Source organism: Panthera pardus, unplaced genomic scaffold (assembly GCF_024362965.1).
Source record: "Panthera pardus isolate Hobbes unplaced genomic scaffold, ASM2436296v1 HiC_scaffold_10, whole genome shotgun sequence".
NCBI lineage: Eukaryota > Metazoa > Chordata > Mammalia > Carnivora > Felidae > Panthera > Panthera pardus.
Window position 1 is genome coordinate 16,858,248 of NW_026526655.1, and position 24,543 is coordinate 16,882,790.

Sequence of the window (24,543 nt, forward strand, 5' to 3'; positions counted from 1 at the left end):
TTTTGGGTTGTCCTCTCTGATCCTTCGATGTAATCTGTCTAAAGTGAAATCTGATAGGCCACATGTGTGCATTGAACTGTTCTGTGGTTCCCCATTGCCCTCAAGAAAAAGTTCAAAATTCGCAGCTTATTCTAATAGCCTTGGTTTCCCCTTCCCGCCTCACCTCTCCCCACTCTTCGGAAGGCCCACTTTACTCCTCGCCCCCCAGGTCTGTGTTAGATGACCCACCGTATTCCCTGATAGAACTTAACCACACTAAACCCAGGGTTCTCTTTTCCCCAGCTGTTTCCGCTACCAGGATTGGAGGTATTTGAAAGCAAGACCTTTGTGGCATTCACCTTTGTATCACGGGTGGCCTGTGACTGTGCCTGATCGTTGTAGGTTTCAAGCGTTTGTTGAATGAATAAATGAATGGATGCCTGCAGGCTTTAAAGAATGAAGGTATCTTTAAGCTTTAGCTCCATGAACTCTGGTGATCTCAGACTCCTCTTCACCTAGCTTTTTAAAAAAAAAATTTTTTTTAATGTTTACTATTTATTTTTGAGAGAGAGAGAGAGACAGAGTGTGAGCAGAGGAGAGGCAGAGAGAGAGAGGGAGACACAGAATCCGAAGCAGCTCCAGGCTCCGAGTTGTCAGCACAGAGCGCGACAAGGGGCTCGAACTCACCAACCCTGAGATCAGGACCCAGGCTGAAGTTGGCAGCTTAACGGACTGAGCCACCCAGGTGCCCCGCATTATTTTTATTTTTACTTTTATTTATACTTTTGAAAGCATCACTTGTAGGCCACAGATTTTCCAAGAAGTTAGTGGTTAGTCTTCTCTCGAATGAGGGCTGGATTGGGGAGTTAAGCTATCCAGTGTTCTTTCTCTTTTCTTTTTTAATGTTTATTTAAACACTGAATGATGGGAGGCTCGATCTCAGGAACCGTGAGGCCATGACCGGAACCAAAATCAAGAGTCGGAGGCTCAACCTACTGAGCCACCCACGTGCCCCTCCTGTGTTCTTTCTGACTGCCACACTGCTTACGGCAGGATGCATTCCTTATCTCACTTCCCGTCTTCCTGGAGGGGAGGAAGGAGCAGGTTTATTACACATTTTGCATTATGGTGATTCCATGCAGTTTTGTCCTGAAATTTTAGAGTCACTTAAGCCAAGCTGATTGGTCTTGCTCCTAATCCTATCATTAACATATAAACCCTTAGGTGGGTATGGAAGGAGGTAGACTGAGCACACAACGGGGTCAGGAGAAATGAGCTCACGCTTAGTAGATAGAAATCTGGGTTTGTGTCTAAAGTGATTCCACCCCTATTGGCTGTTTTGTCCTGACCAGGCCAAGAAACTTCTCCATACTTTAGCATGCTTGCCTGTGAAATGGACATAGCCCCTACCTCAGGCTTCTAATAACGTTCACAGGAGGTGTGAAATTGCATGGTAAGTGACTGTGTTCCCTTACAACCCTGTGTAGACCTTGCTGAAGATAGGTTCACCAGATACAACACTTCCTGACTTAGAATGTAAGCTTTTTCGCAGTTAAGAAGAAAACACAATCTCAAAATTCTTTGAGATGTGAAGGCCATGCACACACGCAGGATAAAGTTCATGGAATGAATGTACACTAATATTAAAACTCAGACTTAGTGTTGGTTATTCTATCCTTACGGCTTCATTTCCTGGGAAACGAAGGCTTATTTATTCTTAGATGCAACGTCCTTGGGGAGAAGGAGGGCGCATTTCATTGTTAGCTAATGTTTACAGGGGATTTATAAACTGTCAGCTGAGCTCTGCTCAAGAGGACAGGAACCCAGGATTTGTGGGATGACCCTGGGATGCCAGGAACGAGCTGGAATTTCTGGTGAGGTAGGAGGGTCCTGGGAGCAGGTAACAGGGTCTGGACTTAGGAGGAATCCCATCCTTTTCACTCACTCTCTTGGCCAATAAAGCGGTTCCACGGCTCTGCTTCCGATTTCCACATCCGATTTTGGATGGGTCTGCACTAGGGTAAGCTGCTTCTTGGGAAGTTCACGAAAGATACTTTCTCTTCAGGAGACGGCTATTGTAAAGAACAAAGAAGGAACCTCATCTTCCCTGGGTGGACTAAATATTCCTTGTGTCTTCCTGAAGGCTGAACGATCCTACTATTTCTCAAGAAACATTCTGAATTAAGTTGACTCTTCGTAGAGAGCAATGAAGAGAAGTCAAAGAGCTTACAACGTTCTTCCATTTGGGGCCCTGAAATTCGTATTGTTTCCAGATCCCTGAAGCCTCACCCAGGCAACTTTTGCAAGAGGAACAGCATCGTGCTGGGGGCAGACAGGGCCTGTAGCAGCTGTGGGCTCTCCCATGGCCTCCATCCACCACGTCACGGCTTTATTCAGCAGCAAAATCATCCTGCTTCAGAGTCAGTAGCGACTCTAATGTCGCCCATGTGGGGCTGTGCTAGGCTCTCCTCTCTACATTTGCTACTCCATGTAATCTTTGCATCCCCTCTATAAGGTAGTACTCACATTCCAATTTTATGGGTGAGGAAAGCACAGCTCAGAGAGATTTAGAAATGTCCTCAAGGTCAGATGGCTAGTTAGGAGTCAGATTTCAAACCCAGGTTCTCGTGTCCTACAAGTCAGAACGAAAACCCCACCATCATCAAGAAGCAGGGTACCCTGCGCGATTCTGAGCTATTAGGAACTAGTCATGAATGTGTACTTTCCCACTCTGGACGTCTACAATGTGAATAGCAAGCATGATGCGGATAAGCACCTGAAAAACAGACAGACGCCATCCAGACGTAGCATGGTATTACATCGCTGGGCTCCAGTCTTGCGATTCTAGTGAAGGACTTCCTGGGACAAGGTGATCGGTTTTTCCCTCCCAGCAAATAAATAGATAATGAAAATAACGAAGAGCAGAAATGGAAAAACCAACCCTTTTGAATAAAAGTAACACATGCTTATCATTTTGAATATATCAAAAATAAAGAACAGTATAGCAACAACAAAATCACCAGTAATCCCACCAGCAATCAATAATGTGAATTGGTTTTGCATAGCTAATATCATGTTGTACTGACAGTTTTTATTCAGATCTTTTTATGTTGCTATATACTGTAAGCATTCTTCCATTTTCTTAACAGTTTTTGTAAACAATTTTTATGTCTTCATTTTTCATTATGTGGCTGGATCATAGTTTAGTTAGCCTTTCTCTTATTTTTAACATGTAGGTTGTTTTCATTTTTTCTCAGTTTTATAAATAACACAGTGAAGAGCATTTCTGTTACTTTTAATTTTGACATAATTTCAAATTTACTGAAAAAGTTGCAAGAATACTACAAAGACCCCCCCATGTGCTTTTACTCAGTTTTATCACTTTCTCTCTGTCTCTGTCTCTCTGTTTCTGTCTCTGTCTCTCACACACATACACACATGTGCACACACTTTTTTTTCTGAACTATTTGAGAGGTAAAAACTATCCTTTTCCCCCTTGAACATCTCAGTGCATATTTCCTAAAAATAAGAACTTTCTCTTGCATAACCACAAAAAAAATTCAAAATTTGAAAAGTTAATATTGATGCAATACAATTATATAATTTACAGTTCATTTGTTCATCTTCAAAATCTTTTTTTTTTGTTTTCAGAGATCGAATTCAGCATGGTGAAGAACACTTTTATATGTGACATTTTATTTGAATTTGTGATGGTCTCCAGGCTAGATTCCTGAATGAGAAAATGAAGATGATTGGGTTATTAAGCATAGACATTTTTATGGCTGTTGATATAAATTGCTGAAGGTGGTGACCATCTGGCCAAAAATCTAGGAAAATACTTACAAGACAATGTAAACTTTAGCTATGATCATTAAAAAACAAACAAACAAACAAACAAACAAACCTTTGCTACTCTCTTAATTTCTCCAATTACCAATGATTAGAAATATTTTTCTTTGTGTTTATTAGCCTAGTATGTTTCTCCTTTTATTAGATATTTGTTGCCTTTTCTGTTTTTCTAATTATGAATTTAAGGATTTTCATATTTATTTTATACGCTCTTCATATATTAAAGATACTATTATCTATTAAACATATTTGATAGAAAATCATTTTGTTGAGTCATTTGCCTTTGAATAATTTCCTTTTCAATATCCCATTAGCATGACTACCGGGACTTTAAATATTCACCTAGGGATGAATGTTACTTAGACACAAAGAATAAATGAAAAAAAAAAAAAATTTAGAAGCAAGAATTCTAGAAATGAAAAAAAGCTTCCTTAGTCTCAATTGGAAATAATCGAGACTGTGATCACTTAAACAGGAAAAAAAAAAAAAGAAGAAAAAGAAAACACTATAGGAAAAACTCAGGATGTGGGACCCAAGAGGCCTTGAAAAACAGTACACACTGAATCAATGATTACTGTGCTGTGTATTATGGACCTGAGATTCCCTACCTGCAGAATGGAATGGCTTTGCCTACCAAACAGGGTTGATGCCCTCATAGTATAAAGTGATAAAATAATTGTATATGCTAGGGATAAGAAAAATCCTCTGGGCTGTGTTTAAGTGTCACGAGGATAGATCAAACTCAGGGGAAAGTTCTCTGGGTGGGCAAGAATATAAGTGGGGAATGTATTGAGACTGTCCTAAATCTATATGTGTGAATATTATTGTATAATATCCCCATAAAAGATTGTAACTAAAGACATAAAGGACACTGAGTAGAGAAAAATACTCAGAGCCAGTCGTGGGAATTTGGGAGGGAAAATTTATAAGGGATTTTCAAAGAGTAGCTAAAGGTGTCTTAAGCAAAACCAGGCAAACAAACATACTACTTGAAAATCATTGATTGATTCTTTATCCATCATCTAACAAATACACTATTATGTATTTTATGTATCACACATTCTCTTGGTGTTGTAAAGTCAGTGAAGAATAAGATAAATAAGACCCTTTCTCTCCTGGTGTAACTTACAATCTAACTGGAAAAATGGGAAATGTTCTATTATACATCATTGAATTAGTCGCACTCAAGCTGGGAAGGAAAATACTGGGCACAGTAGGAGCTTACAAGAGGGGACCACTTCTAACATGGGATGGGGTGGAGCGAGTTGGAAGAAGGGGTAGCATCTAAGAGGATTCCACAGAGAAGAAACAGGCAATGCTCTGAAACCATACTTCAGGTTATACCAAGGGTTAAAGAAAGAAATCCAAAATTTGAAAGTACATGAAATGCATTTATTCACTTGCTCAGTAAACTTAGGAAGTATCTATCATGTGCCAGTTTCGAGAATATAAAAGACATGGTTCCTAATTCCAATTGCTTCCAGAAAACAAGGACTCCACTCAAGGCTGCACGAGACACTCGTTTCTTTTGGTGGCAAGGAGAGAAGACTTCGGTCTGGTCCGCACGTGGTCTCAGGGAAAAATGCAGGGAAACTGGTGCCAGGAGTGGATACACCAGCAGGCAGCGAAAACACAAGGGAACAGCAGAATATTCCTAGAAGGGAGAGTGTATTTGGACTTGGAAAAAGTATGATCAGCACCAACAAAGCCATATGGAAAACGGTGTGCAGAATCTGGGCAGAATCCTCAGTTCCCACTGTGTCCAATCTGTGGCCCATATACAAACCTGTCATAAACCCAGTCCTACCTATGGCTTGATCCAAATTGCAAGATTTTATTTCTCCTTTCTCAAAGCCATGGAGCAGGTCAAGGAAAGGAAAAATGGAGATATGACTTTCCACATTGACACTGTCCTTTCTGGCTATCTGTGCAGCTCACGGAGGTAGGAGCCAGGCTGCAGAGTCTCCCGGAGGCAGCTCTGTCCCTGAGGACATCCACGGGGCAGGCTGAAAGGTGCGTCAGGAGCTTGGAGGTTAGGAGAAGGGGAAATGTGGGGTCTGCAGAGAGCACAGATGTCTTGAGTTTTAGAACCAGAAGCCAAGGAGCCGAAGATGAAATGGTTAAAGAACAGCTCATTTTAAATATAAATAAAATAATATAGAGTCTAAGTATTTTATGAGCAAAAAATGCAGTTGAGAAAAGCAGATTTGGTGCTGCACTAAATGTTTTAATTTTTTTTTTTTTTATATGCTCTACATTAGAGCTTGAATTTTCTCATACCTCCAAGGCATAGTCTTTTATGGCTTTGGAGATAAAAGATTTACATTTAAATCATGCTTTTCCCATGCCATGTTGTAACAATAGCATTTTAAGTTCTACTGTTCACTCAAAGGTCAGAACACCTTTTTCTTTTCTTTTCTTTTCTTTTTTTTTTGTCTACATACACTATCACCTTAGCCAAGTGAGCAAATCCTTTTAGCTCTGAATACCTGAATTTTATTTATACTTTATGTAAAATGAAAGCCAGGTGCCAAGAGTTTCACAACAAAATGGAAGCAGGAAAGTCACCCCGGGCTTGTGAAAAGCAGGGATTGTATATGTCTTCTGTTAAAGGCCACACGGACCACCAGGTGACTGTGTTCGGGGCTGGTAGGCTCTCCTGAAAAGTATAAGGTTGACATCCAGACATCAAGACACTTTTGGCTCTCACTAGTGCCTTGAAATTGGTTAGCTTTACAGTCCCTGATTTTTCCTTTACTCTCTTTTCCTGCCATAAACAAGACAGAAAAAGAAAGAAAAAAGAAGGATTTCCTTACTGCATTGTACCTACAGTCAACAATAATGTATCGTACCCTTAAAAATTTGTCAACAGGATGGATCTCATATTAAGTGTTCTTATGGCAACTAAAAAAAAATTATATATTAAGCATTGTTTGGAAATGGGACCATGAGCTGTCTTGTCATTATCATTAACTCACATTCCAAAGTCCATACATGGGTTGCTGCTTAGACTTTCATAGTCATAGGTGCCGGTATTAAGAAATGTGGGAAGCAAATCTCACAGGCAAACAAATGGACTTTTGCCTTTTATTCTGTAATTATAATCTCAGTCTGTGGTTTCAAAATTGCACCTATAAGACAAAGTGGGAAGACAGCTTGCTTCTGATTCTGAATCTGAGGTGAAATGTCTGTGAGGGGCGTATATCCTTGATTTTTAACCACACACAGACTTGTTCTCTTGATCACCTGCAGGTGGAGAGTAGACCGAAGAATGAGGATATGTTTCCAAAAGTCAAGGAAGAGTGAGTGCCCACCATTTTAATTAAAATAGCAATAGTAAAGAAGCCCCAGAACAAGTCATGTCACATCAAAGGAAAAGAAGGGTCATTTTTCAATTTTATTATTTGTGTTTTATTAGTCTTTGTGCTTATTACTATTTTGTTAACAAATAAGACTTGAGGAGAGATTTTTAAAGTATGTGAAGTTTGCTGCTTCCATTAATGTGAATGTATAAAATTCCTCAAGTTCTAGGGCATTCTATGGATAAAAATCAATGGCAAATTAGACATCATTCATCCCTTTAGCTTCAGTAAAACGTGGTTGCAGAGAGAGATCATTACTACCCGAAGTTAGAATTTGACCCATAATAGTGTACTCCAACCTTTCTTCTAGTCTAGCATCTTCCAGTGACCTGTGTTTTTTGTTTTTTTTGGTTTTTTTGTTTTTGTTTTTTGCTTTTTTTTTTTTTTTTTTTTTTTTTTGGAAAAAAAAATCTGCTACGCTAGAAAAGGAAACTGCTTTGCCTACTTTGGGCAATTGGTGAGACAGCACTTCATCTCAAAGGAATGCGGAGGGAATATTCAAACTGTAATGTTTTATAGGCAAAGAGCTTCATGAGGACCCAGAAGGTCAAGACTGTATTGATAACCCAGTCTTTTTGGGGTAATACTGTCTAGAAAAGTCTAGTGAAAATATTCTTTAAGAACTGGTTCTGGTCAGACTCACCCCATAGAGTTATCTACGAAAATCATTATCCTTTCAGATTAGAGAAAAATTGTATTTATTCTGAGTTGCAGAGTATTACCTGGGGATAGCCCTAGGCAAACCATGAAGTGACAGAATTTTGCCTTCAGTATTAACTGACCTTCTCTACTCCCCACTGCCCCTCTCCTTTATTCCCCGTTTTCTTACCTGCCCTTCTACCCTTACCAAGTATCTGGGGTTCTTGAGGACTCTCCTTTACTTTTCCCTGCTCCAAACTCGTTATCAAAAAGGCACCCAACATGTCATTTGTGCTTGAGTGTAAAATTAAATGAATTCTATTTTCTCCCTTTTGCTTTTTTTTTTTTTGGATTTGTTATGTTTTCCAATTTCTACAGACATTGAAACATGAGCGAGTAGTAAAAAGAAGTATTTTCACCATTCAAAACAGAAGATTTGATGGCACGTAGAAATCATACTTTCTATAGGTCGCTTACTTATTCCGGCATAAATTCCCCAGAATAACTATTATTTACATTTTGTGGCATCACAGGAGCCTAAGAAGCATCTATGGTATTGATCTAACCCCAAGATTGCTTAAGAAAAGTCACTTATTTAAACGTCAGTGACACACACTTTCCCAGTAACCAAGGACAGAGCCCCCGCATTCTTAGAGGGCATATAAATTGCACAATCTTTACCCGACCTATGAGGATCCCCAGAACAGAGCAGGAGAAGTAGATCTAGGTTTTGTTGTTGTCGTTTACCTACTATCGCACTGGTGTCCAACTGTCTTTCCATTTTGAGTCCATGACTATATGTAGGGGAGAGCATATGACTTGGCAACTCAGATTATTCTGTCTCACTGATACAAACAGATGGGTTTCTGAATGGTCATTTGACCCGAATGAGAGTCATCCTCTAGGATTTGGCTATCCATTCCTAAAGGCACTGTCTTTGGTAGAATAGCTGTGAGGATGATGAGAGCTTAGAGCTATCTGCAATCATTTCATGAGCAACGTGTGCTAAGCATGAAGCCAACACAAAGCAAGGCAGAACTGGGAGATTGGGAGACATCGGTATCCTAGTGTTGTTTCAGCCTTTGGATGTAGTCGAGCTTGAAATCAGCCACAGCTCTGGGCTCCTCAATACATTCTAATCTCAAATGCTTGTGAGTTGGGTTTTTATCATCTGTGACCAAAGAAGTATTGCTTAACTAGGAACATCATCAGGGGACACATCCATGAAGATGCCAAACAACTGATTACACCAGGAGACACAGAACAGACACAATTGCTGAAGCCAAACCCAAGGTGACATTGACGCTACGCTTTGGTGAACGTCTGTCTCATGACAGATGATTGCAATGTCACAGACACATGACCTGTTCCACCCCATCTCCGGCTCTTCACTGATAGGTGATTCCTGATTGACACTAGAAACACATTCCTAGAGTGGACAGCAAAGTCGAATCTGACACCGAGCTATTTTTTTTTCCTCCTCGGTTGTTTAATAGCGCCTGATTGAGCTGGTTCCTCTTTGTCAAGTGTCATTCAAAAATCACCCAATTGTTGGTCCACCCTTGCTTCATTGTTGATGAGAATGCCATGTGGGCTGGAATCAAAGCCTTGCTGAAATTTGTCTATTTTACATCTGTTCCTGGCTGGGATCGTAATGAGATGTATGGCATAATGAGATGTGTGTCTGTAATGTGTAATGAGATTCTTGATTCAAGTGTCTAATGAAGCCTATAGCCTAATGAAATGTATAGCATAATGAGATGAGTGGCTTGAATGTATAGGATTTGAAAGTCCTTTTAGGAAATATCATTAGGCATGCAGAATTTTCTCCCATCTGCATAAACCCCACCCACATCTCTTTGGGATTTTTTTAGTTTATAGTTTCTCAGGCTGTTGTCATTATCACCATGAGTACTTCCTATGACAAAAGCTAAGAGAACAGAAGCCCTGGCCCTCACCAAACATGATGGGTAGACTGAAAACAGCATAGGCATTTTTACTTCTTGTCGAGAGAAAATGATATCTTTGCTTCTTTCTCTTCACTGCCTTTTTTAAAGGTAACCAACTAATATAAATGAGGTATTGCTTAACAAAAAACTTAAAACTTTGTGACTTAAAACAGTAAGCTTTTATCACTGCCCATAGTCTACAAGTCAACTGGGTGCTTCTGTACTCAGCTAGATATACTCCTATTTTTGCAATCAGCTACAGGTCAGAGAGAGCTGGGCTGGGCTTTCCACATCTTTGGAGGTCATCTGCCTACAGGCTTGTCTAGGAAGATGCTGGTTGAGGTTGTTGGAATCTCCTCGATTTGGTCTCTCATCCTCTGGCCAACTGGCCATGACTTAATCTAAAAGCAGGGTCAGGAGATCAAGAAGAAGACAGAAGGCCTCCTGATGCCTAGGCTCCAAACTATCACACCACCCATTTAATCATATTCATTTGAGACAAAGCAAGTAACAGGGTCCGTCCAGAATCAAGAAATAGGGAAGTATGGGGCACCTGGGCGGCTTAGTTGGTCGAGCATCCAACTCTTGACTTCGGCTCAGGTCGTGATCCCAGGGACATGGGATCAAGCCCTGTGTCCTACTCCATACTGAGTGTGGAGCCTGCTTGGGATTCTCCCCCCTCTCCCCGCCCCTCTCCCCTGGTCGCTTTCTCTCTTTTTCTCTCTTTCTAAAAAAATAAAATAAAATAAAATAAAATAAAATAAAATAAAATAAAATAAAATAAATAGCAAAATAAATTCCACTTCTTAATGGGAGGAAGAGCCAAGTCATATGGACACAAACAGCATGAACACAAGAAGAAGGGAAGACTTTTTGCATTTATTCCTCCTACCAACTATAAAGTTGGGAACATATCTGTACACCCCCTTTTGATCTTTCTACACTAACAAAAATTTTTGAAGGGGACATATTTGTGAAAAATGGCTTTTCCTATAAATGTAAGAAATTGCACAAAGGGCAGTGATATTGATAGTGAATGTCCTAAAATCATTTGGTGCATTACACTGAACCCCCATTACCAATGGGTTGACAACAGGTCTTCTCAGCAAATGAAATAGGCTAAGTACAATCTTCCTGGAAACAAACAAAAGTGCTAATACAAATTACCCCCAATTTTCCTTTCAACATTTGGGACATATCTCATAGTGGACTGGATTAGGAATCTATCTCATCTCTGAATTAAAATCTACTGGAGATTTTTCCACTTTTTCATGGATTTGCTTTAAATGTATTAAAGATTGCATTGTGCCAAGAACTACTGGTGATTAACCCCAGGCATGAGGTGTATGTTACATGAACTGGTCCTAAAATTTATGAAGAACTACAGAGTTTTAGCAGTGTGTATCTCATTTGCAATAGCCTCCTGGATGAAACCCAGGACACTCTGATTTGAAAATTTATAGGGACTAGTCTATCCAGGAGTTTAACAGACAGTCTGATTTTTTTTTTTTTTTAACATACCCTAGCCAAGGTTTTATCTCCTTTCCAACTCCCAGATTGAATATCCATTATCTTTCAAGATGCCATTACCCTCAGATGCCTCAGATTTATTTGTCTAGCGATTTTATAGAATAAAGGCCTGATAGGGTCCTCTTTAAATACACATCCTAACCACATTTTAGAAATCATCAGTTGGTCCCATCATTTCCTCAACTTAAGATTATTCTTTTCTATTGCATGGGGATCATAAATTTCACTCCCATGTGCATTTTACAATTATGAAAAGGAATGAATCAAACAGAATATTCGAAGATCAGAGCTTTTTTTTTTCCAATTTCTTTTCCAGCTGTGCTTTTCTGTCCATGGGATAGTTCTCTTAGGAGCGTGCAGATACACATCCTTGTGCATTTGCTCAATACAAGCATGTGGATGCATTCACGAATTGATTTGTTGATTATTTCAATGAAAATCTGACATCAATCTGATTAACCTGACCAGCCTCTCTTAACCCTAGCTATTTCTAGATGAGTATTTTTCTTTATGCCTTTTTAAGTGCCATGAAATATTTAGGCATGATTGTTTATCCTCAAGCGGATAGAATCTAGATCTTTCTGCGTTATCTAAATGATATAACCATCAAGGACTAGCGGCTCCTAATTAAATCCTAGCTGTGCCTTTACATAAAAAGTGACCGTACAAAATGAGAGCAAATCGAGGTAGTTTTATTTTCATAAGGGTCCATTCCAGTCTAAAAGGTTCCCTGAAACACTTCTCTGAAATGCTCTCTGAAACACTTCCTTAAGTAAGATCTGCCTTACGTAAGTGAACACTAATCCAATTCATCAGATCGCTGCCCGATCTCCATTTCACCGTGCACCGTGATGAGTCACAGGCTTAGTAGTATATATCTCCCAAAGTTCTGCGATCCATTTCACTTATGTGAGTGGCCAAACCCACATATTATTCCTTGTGTAATTTTGTAGCGATTTTCAGGACCAGTCTGTGGGCCGCTTAACAGATGCACACAGAAGTCAAACAGCCAAGCTGCCAAGAGCCTGGGCAGAGAATAAAGACAGGTGGAGAAGGAGGTAAGCCCTGGAAAAATCCACTGGTTTCAGGGAAGCTGGTGGACATTAGCTATAGAAAAGGGAGAACTTACAGTAGGTCAGAAATTTTCTAAACAGATCACCTGCAACAGTTAACCTGGAAAGCTTGATAAAAATACCAACTTTTGGATCCCATCAACTCTATCTCATCAAAATCTCCAGGGAAGATCTTTAGAAATTTATATTTTATCAAATTCTCCAGTGATGCATGTACATGTAAAATTTGAGAGCCAGGGGCACCTGGGTGGCTCAGTTGGTTAAGCATCTGACTTCGGCCCGGGTCATGATTTCCTGGTTCCTAAGTTCGAACCCTGCGCCGGGCTCTGTGTTGACAGTTCAGAGCCTGGAGCCTCCTTCTGATTCTGTGTCTCCTTCTGCCTCTGCCCCTCTCCTGCTTGTGTTCTCTCTCTCGCGCTCAAAAATATATAAATAAACATTAAAAGAATTTGAGAACCTGTGCTCTAGCCTTGGAACATTTCTAGTACCCAATCTATGTAAAATCATCACTATATTCCTGTGTCTGGCAGCTTGTAGATGATTATTGAATCCATGAAGGAACAATAGAACAAACCAACCGTGTTCATACCAAAATCAGAACCCTACAATCTGTTAGTGATCCAGCTCCAGGTTATAAATGCAGGAAAGCAAGACAACGAGTCGATAAGAGATGCCATCAACGAAAGCAAGTCTGATGCTGAGCCAAATGCTATTAAAGTTGGTGGCTTTCTATGTACTACCTGTTCCTTCCCATGTTCCACCTTTTTTAGAAACCAAACGGCGTTCCGTGGTCTGGCTCCTTCTGTGGTCTAAGTGCGTGGATGCTCTTGAGTCGACACAGGTAAATCTTTTCAATTGCATAGTTCAAGTAAGACGGAAGACAAAGTAGGTATTGTCACGGACTAATACAAAAACACAATAAACACAGCCATCGCTTTGAGGAGCTGAGGTTTGGAAAGGTTAAGGCATTTGCCCCCGTTCACACAGCTAGAAAGTAGAGGCGGCGATGCAGAAATCGGGTTCGCGAGACAGGCCAGGAAACCACCTCTCCCGATGCTAGTTACTTCCTCTCACGTTTAGATGGTGTCGAGGGACATGCGTTAGGTTGGGACGGGTGCCCCCTCGACTCTCTTCTGTTCCACAACCAGGGTTAGCCTTTGCACCCAAAGAGGCGCAGGGAGGCTTTTCCCCAAATAATGAACTGTCCCCCAAGACACTGACCGTGCAAAGGCAGTTGCAAAAAACGTCTATGTTAAAAGCAATTATTTTCTTTTAATATTCCTCCATTTCATTCATTTACAGCTCCTCCAATCTTCTCTGTAGCCCTGTTCTTACACACACTCCATTCTTGTTTTCAAAGAATGACAAGTGGCTGTCATACTCGTCATACTCAATCAGGTTATGTCACAGCTTAGCCTTCTCAGGCTATAGCACGTTTTCCATTCAGCTGGTTATTATGTGAATGGATTTTTATTGTTAAAATCGGTAGCTGGTTTAAAAATCGTGTGTTGGTTTTTAGTGACCTTGACACACCCTTTAACAGTCACAGAAACGGGGGAAAGCCCATACTTACTCCTCAAGAGAGCTAAGCCAATCAGCTTGGAATCCCACTTCGGGTATGATAATAAAATAATCCGACTGAATGCAGTGTAACATAGGTGATTTTCCTCCGGTGTATGCTTTCTTACGTTGATCCACTTAAGAGAAAAATGATAGAGACAGTTGCTAAAGTCAAACAAAACCCGAATTGTGATCTGGGGTTAAACTGCCAGGTGACAGAGGGAAGCCGCTGGCTGTTGTTTAAAATAGTGGTTTACAGCAGGAGAGTACAATTTCTCAGAGAAGGTCTTATCAACGTCAGTGTCAGGGAATTTGTTGGCTCTGCCTTTTGCTCTTAGCAAACATGTGCATTACCTTCTCCTCGTCTGCGGAAATACAAGATTGTATATTTTAATTCGTCTGAAGCTTTACCACAGAGTCTATAAATATTATATAACAAATCTGAGCATTACTACTTTCTTGTGCATTCAGGATACATCTCTGTGATCACTATAATCAACCTAATTGGGCAAGACTCCCTAAGTGAAGGCAATAACATTTGTTTACTTCATTGTAGGAATGTGCTCACAGCCTGGTACCACCACATTTAAATTAGTTTTTATCCAAAACAGAGAGAAATGCACCCTTCAGTCAACACAGTCTGTTAATTTGAATGTGTTTAAATTAACTGTGTGCATGCCCGTAGGAAACTCAGAGCAGCTCTGTTCTTTGTCCTCTTGAGAGAGGACTCGGTGACATTCAGACCTTTCTCTTCTTTCACATTTTTGCAGAGTGAGGAGAAGAGGGAGCCCTCGTCCATTCTCTGAGGTGGCTGGTCACACGGCCGAAGTACCCCAGGAACCACATTCCTGGTTGGAACAGGAGCAGCTAAAGGATTTCTCTCGAACGTTGCAATAAAAATATCATGAAAAAGTATAAGATTGTAAGTGGGGGGGGGGAGGCACAGTTGGACAGGTCTAATCCAAACAAATATGGGTTATTCGTACCCCTTTTGAGGGAATCCTGTCCTAGTTGTATGTGGTACTTTGTCTCTCAGAATTAACCTCTCAACGCCAGATGCTTCCCTCAGAATCACTGTGGGTTTATCCCCAGAGAAATTACCACATTTCCCCCCATTCCATTCCTCACATTTTTCTTTGCCCATTGCTTTGGCAGGTGTGATTTCTACATCAAATCCCCACACACTCAACACAGGGTGGTAGCTCCAGGTAGGAAATCTGGAGGTGAGGGAAAGGAAGTGATTTGAGGGGAGTTCAAAGAGTCTGTTCTCTGTCTCTCTGGCTACTCCTCCTGGAAACATTCATGTGTTATGTAAAGCACATGTATTATTATTACCAGTGTTATTGTTTGAGCAAAATCTTTTATTATAAGACATCTTAGGAAAGGACAATTGCTCCATCAAAGAAAGAGAGCCAGAGCTGCCCCAGCAGGAGGGGCAGGAATGTGCACTGGATAACCTGCCCATACTCCTCCATGTTGGGGAGGCCATATCGCCATGGATGAGAGGTGAGGCGGAAATGCCTTTGGAGCAAGAGAGGTGAACAGCTGATGTCTCCAGCCTGTGCTCAAAATACTCCAGGAAACACACACACACAATGAATCAAAGTTACCTCTTTGCTTTCATATGCAGTTTTCAGGAAGCATTTCATATTTCTTTTGTCTTACTTTCTCTAAAGCAACTTCCTGGTGCCCAGATTTCCCCTGGATAAGTTTACCAAAATGGCTGCCAGAATATCGCACCCTTTGTGTGACGTACTGGCAGCCATTTTGGTAAGCTTTAAAGGAAGCCCACGATCTTATCATCGTCTTTCCTGTCCCTGCCTCAAGTAAGCCCAGCACAAAATCGGCACCCATTAAACGTGTGCGGAATGAAGGTCATACCACATGACTTGCTCCTGGCCCTGTCTGAAAATGTTAGCTACCAAAAAAAGTGTCTTTAAGCGATAATGTGGACGCTAGTTGTCTAGGTCCCACCAGTGTGAGAAGTATTATCTCACAGAGACAATAAAACCACAGTAACCCTGTGGTGGGCTCTTAGTAGAACACCTGGAATGTCTCTCACCATTTCTTGTCATTTTCGTGACATTCCTGGGGCCTCTGACACATAAATTTAGATATTCCGATAACCACAGCTCTCCTCCTTTTTATAGGATTTCTTTTGTTCTCCAGCATGGCCCCTTTTGTTGACTTTTATTTGTCATTATTTTTAATGTTTATTGATTTTTGAGAGAGACACAGAGAAAGAGTGCAGTGGGGGGAGGGGCAGAGAGAAAGGAAGACACAGAATCTGAAGCAGAATCTGAGCTGTCAGCACAGAACCCAACGGGGGTGGGGGTGGGGCTCCAACTCATGAACTGCAAGATCATGACCGGAGCGAAGTTGGATGCTTAACCGACTGAGCCACCCAGTGGCCCCCGTTTTGTTGACTTTGGCCAGCAGCTGATCCCCTGACATATTTCTTGTCATTGCTCACAATTCCCTAGTTTCCTGATTCCCCTTACGTGGGTCTTTTTCAAGTGTCCACGACAGTAACCCAATTCAAACTTGTTGAAACAAACCTAGGAATTTATTGATCTGTGTACCGGGAACATGTATTAACAGATAGTCTTCAGGTATAGCTGGATCCAGGAGTTCACAAATGCCACCAGGACTCTGTCTCTTTCTCTCTCTTTAAACTCTCTCTGCAAGGACAGTCATGAATGGCCAGTGGCAGCACCAGACTTATCTCTTTTTGGCTTCTGAGTCTTAGAAAAAGTAGATTTTTTCCTAATGGCTCCTACAGAAACATTCTACTGAAGAGTCTAACAAGTCTGGCTTGTACCACATGCTCACCCTTTACTGATTATTTTGTTTGAGGCATCTACATTCCGACCGGGTCAAACAATTGCTGCTATTACAGAAAGTGGATTTAGCCCCACCTGACCCACACGGAATGGGTTCGCCTCCACGAAAAAAGGGGTCCTGTGAACAGAAGAGGGAGAGTAAGAGGGGGTCAGAGAGGGCAGACGTGTTTCCACCACCATGCTGCTCTGATGACATCCTTTGATGCGTCTGAAGTTAAATGAGGTAGTTTTTCCAGGTAACACAATGCAATGGAAGAAAACGTCCCTGCACAAGCGACGCTTTCTTTTACCAGCGGTGGATGTGAAAGAGGAACTTTTAGAGACATGGCTAGGCTAGCTGTCTCTCCGTAGCACGTCTCCCAAGCGCTCTGGCATAATTGAGTCCTTGGCCAGCAGAGCCAGAGGATTTGAGGTGTGAGCGCACCGTGCCGTGCTCAACAATCACATCCCGACCTTTGCCTGTATTCTGAGTTTTTACGCTTAGAGATTATTTCCCTCCTCGGAAATTCCTTCTCCCAGGGGAGGTACCCAGGGAGATCCCAGTGACGAAGGAATCCAGTCCTGGGTACTGGCTGTCAACGTCGGTATGCTGTGTCCATTCGTTGTCCCAACCGTGAAGTTCTGTGGGCTTCTCTAGCAAATAGATGGAGCCTTCACCCTCTGCTCAAATGTCTTCTGTTCAGAAAGCCTTTCCTGGCCTGACCTAAAACAGCACCCACCCCACTGGCTGTCTAAATTCTAATTGTGCTTTATTTTTTTCTCATAGCACTTACTTAAAAAAAATTTTTTTTTAACATTTTATTATTGGGAGACAGAGAGAGACACAGCGTGAGCAGGGAAGGGGCAGAGAGAGAGGGAGACACAGAATCCGAAGCAGGCTCCAGGCTCCGAGCTGTCAGCACAGAGCCCGACGCAGGGCTCGAACTCACGGACCGTGAGATCGTGACCTGAGCCGAAGTCGGAGGCTCGACCGACGGAGCCACCCAGGCGCCCCAATAGCACCTATTTTTATCTGAAATTGTGTCACATCGGCTTGTCTGCTTATTAATTTTTCATGTCCTGCCCTGGAATATAAGGAGCAGGAAGGCAGAGAATTTTCCCGTCTCGTCCTCTGCCACATCCCTGTGCCTAGAAAAGTACTCGACGCATCGTAGCCATGCACTAACTGCGGGGTGTGTCAAGAAGTAGATGAATGAGCAAACAAAATTATAGCAGCTACAGATGTTAGGTCATAATTCTCGGACCCTTATTACACACAAACATAAACACAGGCTCAGGAAAAAAATGCAACTGGCAATTTTTAAATGCATGAATAAACATGTTTGTAATAGGCTCCAGACCATGTCCTGCATTTTGTATCATGTTGGTAGCTTTGCCTCTTCCCTTAATTTCCCTCTGCTTCACTTACTGGTTTTCAATTATTTCTTCAGAATGGTGACTAAGCCGACAGGGTTGTATGAGAAATGAAATAGCGTATTTTGATGCGATTTTGCTACGTAAAGCCGGGAAGAAAAAAAAAAAAATGGGTAAGTTCAACTGTATAGGACATGTATATTACATCTGTAGAATTTTATAAAGCATTGGCCTCTAAATAAAACCTAACAGAACAGAAAAGTGACTTTCTGTCTTTTCTTCGTACGTTCTCACCACGCTGCTGTCAGGATGTTAATTTTCTGTCCTTAGGAAGGTTTTATTTTTAGATTCAAACTCCTCGCTACAACACAGTAAAAGGTCATGGCCTCAGCTTGCTGTTTCCCACCAACGAGGGGAAATTAAAATCAAGACAGTCGGTTTCGTGACTTCATCTCTCACCAAATTCCTCCTGCCCCTTTGTCTTCGGGGTGCACGGAGGCGGTGGGCAGGGCAGAGCCAGGCGGAACCAGTAGCCTGTTCTGGAGACTCTGTTACCCCCTCGAGTGCAGTGGGAATTCCTTTCTGCCCGAGTGAAATGTCTAGTCCATAAAACCGGTTAGTAAAACATACTGTAATTTAAGGGTTGGTAATACGGCCTTCATTTTGACAGAGCCCGGGCTGACCCCCAGCATTACGTCATGAACAGATGTGAATTAATCTGGAGGGGTGGGGTGATTAAAAACTCGTTCAGAAAAAAAGAAAACTGAGTCAGAGAAGGTCTCCCTTCTTCTGTAGGTTCTAGGGAGTAAGGTGTGTTTAACCGTGTTAAGTCCCAGTGGCCTTGGTCTCCCAGTGACCGTAACCTGAGAGTCACTTTCGTCTCTCTTGATACGTAGATGCTCTGGTAACATGCACAGAGTAATGCTTTCTAAAATGTGTGTTACAGGGGCGCTGGGTGGCTCAGTCGGTTAAGCGGCCGACTTCAGCTCAGGTCATGATCTCGCGGTTCGTGAGTTCAAGCCCCACGTCGGGCTCTGTGCTGACCGCTCGGAGCCTGGAGCCTGTTTCGGATTCTGTGTCTCCCTCTCTCTGTCCCTCCCCCGTTCATGCTTTGTCTCTCTTCTGTCTCAAAAATAAATAAACGTTAAAAAAAATTAAAAAAAAAATAAATGTGTGTTACATGTGATTAAGATACCTGGGAACCTTTTACATTTAAATATGTAAGAATGCTAATAGCTTCATGATTTAGGACAAGTCAATTAAGAAACTCAGTGTTCTGGTTTTTCGTCTGCAGAATAGAAACAATTATACCTTAGGTATAGTTTTATTAGGCTAGAAACAATATGTTAGGTGTGGAGTTATTGTGAAAACCGAATGGCAATGACTGTATGAAAGTATTTTTCAAACTAGAAAGCACTATAAAAATATTACCAGTAGTTAGTATTAAGAGCTATGGAAAGGCTAAAATAATGGCCATGACAGTATTATAGAAAAATTTATTGCTAGCATGTTTTTAAAAGGTTATGCTCTACTTTGGATTTTTTATAGTTTTTCAAACTATATTCATAGCTGTGTTTCACTATAGGCCTAGATTAATTATTCAATTACTTCGGTAACCAATTAATATTCAGTTGTAGGAATAAAGGTAGAAAGATAGAGGAATAATTGAAATACATTTTTCATGACTTAATTTTGGGTATAGACCAGATATTAACTGTGAATTTTTGCTAATCTTGAGATCAGATATTTTAAGCAGAGTTCTCATAAAATAAAAAGTTATTTGCCTACAAAATAAGCAAAGCGCATGCCAGGATAAATTATAAAGCCATTCAACTGATGCCGCTCTACTTGATTATTTTGTAAGTGAAGAGTATCCAAATAGAAATGGTCCCTGTTTAGGTACCATTTTGGAAAATGACGTCCATCATCCACTTTGGAAATCAAGACGGTGAGTAGATATAGCTTTTCACCATCCAGTTTGGGAGCCTGTTCCCCAAAGTGGTTTCTTGACATCAGAACATTAACAAACTGTAAGTCATTCCTCATAGAGTCGTTCAGCAAATATGTCAGGCACTGGTCTAAGTACCGAAGGTATAATGGAGAACAAATAAGAGATTGGCCCTGACCTCGTGGGACTTATATTCTAATAGGGGAGAGAATGTATAAACAACTACGTAAAATAAAAAAAAAAAACTATAATGTTCTCCATCAAGTCACCCACAGGGGTGATGAAGTCAAAAGAGAAAAACATCTAAGGGCAATGGCAACTTCATGGCTCAACAGTGGCCCAAGGGACATATAGCTCTTTGGAGACACAGGTCAGTGACTCTCAGTATTGCTGTGATTCTTTTCAATTAATTCTTCTGTTGACATTGTAAGTTTTATGAGCTAAACAGACTGCAACTGGCATGTAGAAATCATAGCAGTCGAGTCTGTGATTACTTACCAAGCCTTTGTCCCTGTAACTCGGATGGAATCCCCAGGGTCACGAATGTCCTCATTTGAGGCTAGGTGTTCTTTAGTCACCGCTCTTGTTCTGTGCCCTCTGTTGTCCCACTACTGTATCCAGAAATAATTAGAGTCCCACCCTAGTCACGCTGGCCGGTTTCAGCCAGGTTACTGCTTGCTGCCATTGCTGCTGCTGCTAATGACAATAGATGATGCTATTATGGTACTTCCGGTGTCCCAGGTAGTATTCTTAAGCACATTAGATAAATAACACATATCAGAGCTTGCATATTATGAAGGTCACTCTCAGTCTCCAAGTATAAAATAGCTCAAAGATTAGCCTTTATAATGAAGTCTTAATCAGACCTTTTTTTTTTGTTACTGCAAGTATTTCTGTTACTACCTGTAACTACACAGCTCTGCCTCCCAAGGTTTTGGCAATTATATACTTTCAGTGAGTCCTAGATTATCAAACCCAGGTAAATGCATTACTTAATTAGGTTTCCTGAGACTAAGTCTATATTATATGTATTCTAAGGGTTTGAGAACTTGTTTAAAAAAAAAGTTATTAAGCTACTAAGAGTGTTACCAGTCAGCTAGAATCTGCTCTAAGATTATTGTTTAAGAGTACCTCCCAGTCCCTCATATGGTCCCTTCTCTTAATTTTTACTGTTAAAAAAATTTATAATATGTTCAAAACTAGAGAAGCCCGTAGAGCAAACACCCACTCACCCATTACCTGGCTTCAAGAGTTATCGATTGACAACCGTTTTGTTTATCCATCTCCAACATATTTTAATGTAATCTTACCTTTAGAAAATTAGTGACTGATGATGTTTCCAGAGGATATAAGTCCTTCAGATGATCAAGACATAGCGGGAGTGGGAGCGGGAGGAGGGGGGAAGTGTCTGGATGGATAATGTAGAAAAGGGGAGCATGCACAGAAAGAAGCGTATGGTAAAAATAGAAAAAGCACTCACAAAGAAAACAACATTTGAAGGTTAGAGCCTATTAAATTACAGCTACAAATTCTCCACCAATAAGCGGGGTTTATTGTCCATCTTCTGAAATTGTGATTTTTTTTTTAAGCCTCAATCTATAGAATGTGGTGGAAGGGATGCTGTGGGATGTGGTGGGAGGGATAGTTCTGGATCTAACAAGTGAAGAGCATTGGAATCTTCCACATCATCCCTCTTAGAACACTCATTATTGGGTTACTTGCTCTTGGATCCCAGCCAGCAGGCTGGGGAATCCCAAGCCATATGGAGAGGCCCCATGTAAGTGTCCCAGGGGGCAATCACAGCTGAGTTCCCAACATCACCTGCCAGCTATGGGCGTGTGTGTGGGCGGCGGGGGGAGGAGGTGCATCTTGCTGTCACCAGCCCAGTCGAGCTCCTATCTGATATCCTGGTGCAGAAGAACCACCCAACTGTATTTGTGAAATTCACAATTCAGATTTGTGAAAGAGAATTTTAAAAGTTGCTCTTTTAAGCAGCCAAGTTTAAGGGTGGTCTGCTCCATAGCAATAAAGAAATGAAATAGAGTTGGTACTGCGAATATGGTGCGGCCGTGACAAAAAAAAAAAAAAAAAAAAAAAAAATAGATGTGTGACATTGGCTTGGGGGTTAGTAGCAAGTGGAAGCTGGAAGGGCCTTGAGACTCGGTGACAGCAAGAAGTACAGGAGGAAAATTGTTTTGGGGAGCTGGAGAAAAGAGGAGCTATTTATGTACTGGTAGAAAATAGGGAACGTGTTGCCTGTGATAACGTGGAAGAAAAGGTAGTTAATGAACGAGTGGATGTGGCCGAAGCTATTTCTGGGAAGAATGTTGAAGGTTACTTATTCTGTTGGCCAAAGCAAGTCAGAAGGCTCGGACTCAAAGATGGGAGAATGGACCCATTTCCAAGAAAGAAGTGATAAAGAATTGTGGCCTTTGCTGATCTACCGTAAGGGGGGGTTGAAAGCTCAAGGGTATTTATAATCCTCGTAGGCCGTGTGAGGAAGCACAACCATAACATGGAATTCTGACTTAAGAAACATGAAGAAGAAAAGGGAAGTATAAAAAATCCGTACACCTTCAATAGACTGATGTGTTGATTTAATCCTTAATTAGAGGAGCTCACCAATTCTGCAAACCTACCCTTTGCTTCTTCTATCGTCCCTGAAAATAATCAAGTGGGCCAGCCAGAAAAGTCACAGGCATAAATAGGAAATTTGCCCCCGCGAAGACAGAACAGACCCATTTCATTGCTGTCCTGATTTTGAATTCAGCAGCGAGTCTGGTTTTCCCCTTAAACAGAACTAAGATCCGCATCCAAGCAAATTACTCTGCTCTGCTTTAAACAAAACAATGTCATTGTGAAGACATAGGCTGTTTCATTTTTATCACAGGAAGAGATGTTAAGGTAGGTTAATGTCTCCAGAAATTATTTATCCCGGGAAATCTCCCGCGCATCACACTAAAGTAGACTGGGAATGAGAAGGCGTTAATCTGAAAGAGAGAGCAACCGCTGTCTTCCTCAATAACAGGAGACCATGCTTACAGCGAACCCCCCAAATCCTTAAATAGTTAGGTCTTTTGGGTCTTTGCAGATACTGATACTTAGCAGCTGTGTTCTATTATGTTGCTCGTGTGTGCCCCAAAGAGGGTCACCATACCTCTGCACACGGTTTTTATGTCCGTGATCACTTGGAGGTTAATGAGGAGGTCCTGGGAAAAGAAATAATACATAGGGACGCTGGTGAAATTTACATGCAGACATGGCTATCTTCTCCCATCTCATTCCCGGTCTCCTTCACTCTCTCTGCAGAGAGAGAGAGGGGACACCCTAGAAGCTGATGCTGGAGACCAAATCTAAACAGGTCAGGGAGGGAAGGGGCGTGGGAGTGAGGTGAGGAGAATAAGCGGGGGGTGGGGGGGGGTGTCTACCTGCAGGGACAGATGTGTGCCTCTGCATTAATCTCCTAAGGGGAGAGGACAGAGAGCCCTGACATGACTTCTCGCAGCTTCATTAATTCGGGGGTGGAAGAGGTCTTTTATTCGGCACTCCAAGAAGTTCCAATTCGCTGCCTCAATTTGAGAAACCGCAGAGCGGCCAGTCCCTGCATTCAGAAAAGCAAGCTTCGAGAGGACCCGGAACACTGTAAAAGTTGGTAGACAAACTGCTAAGCCACTCGGTCAGTTTTCCTAACTTAGGTGCCTCGCTCCACACAAAAAGACTAACCGTTTGCCTACCAGAGGATTCTGGTGGGGGTCCCCCCCCCCCCCGCCACGTGCTGAGGCGACCCGAGGTCTTCCGTGCTCTGGGGACACCATCTTGTCTCAGTCACACCCAGGCTCAGAACCCGGCCCATCACGTACCTAAGCACAGATCTTTCTATATAATTGGCTTCCTTGTTCCTCTCCCCGTCCATGGCTTTCCTTTTCTTCATGTTTCTTTCTTTCTTGTGGTAGTAACATTTCCAGAGTGCAAGAAATCTTGATTGTAGTCATGGTGTTCCCCTCTAACTCACTGATTGTTTTTAGCTTTTTAAGGTTTATTTATTATTGAGAGAGAGAGAGAGAGACAGAGAGAGCACAAACTGGGGAGGGGCAGAGAGAGAGGGAGGCATAGAATCCAAAGCAGGCTCCAGGCTCTGAGCTGTCAGCACAGAGCCCGACGAGGGGCTCGAACTCACAGACTGTGAGATCATGACCTGAGCCGAAGTTGGACGCTTAACCGACTGAGCCACCCAGACGCCCCCTTCTAACTCACTTATACTAATAATATCTTGTGCTAGTAATCTCACCGTCCCACCTCCCATTTTGTGATCTATGAACTGTGGGGTTGGGGCTTTACTTCTAGAGCTAATATCCTATGAGGCTGGCACACAGGGTGTGAACACTCCCATGGCCCCCAGTCTTCCTTAACCGTAGCCCAAAAGGCATGTGCAGTAGATGAGTGTGGCTTCTTTTCTCT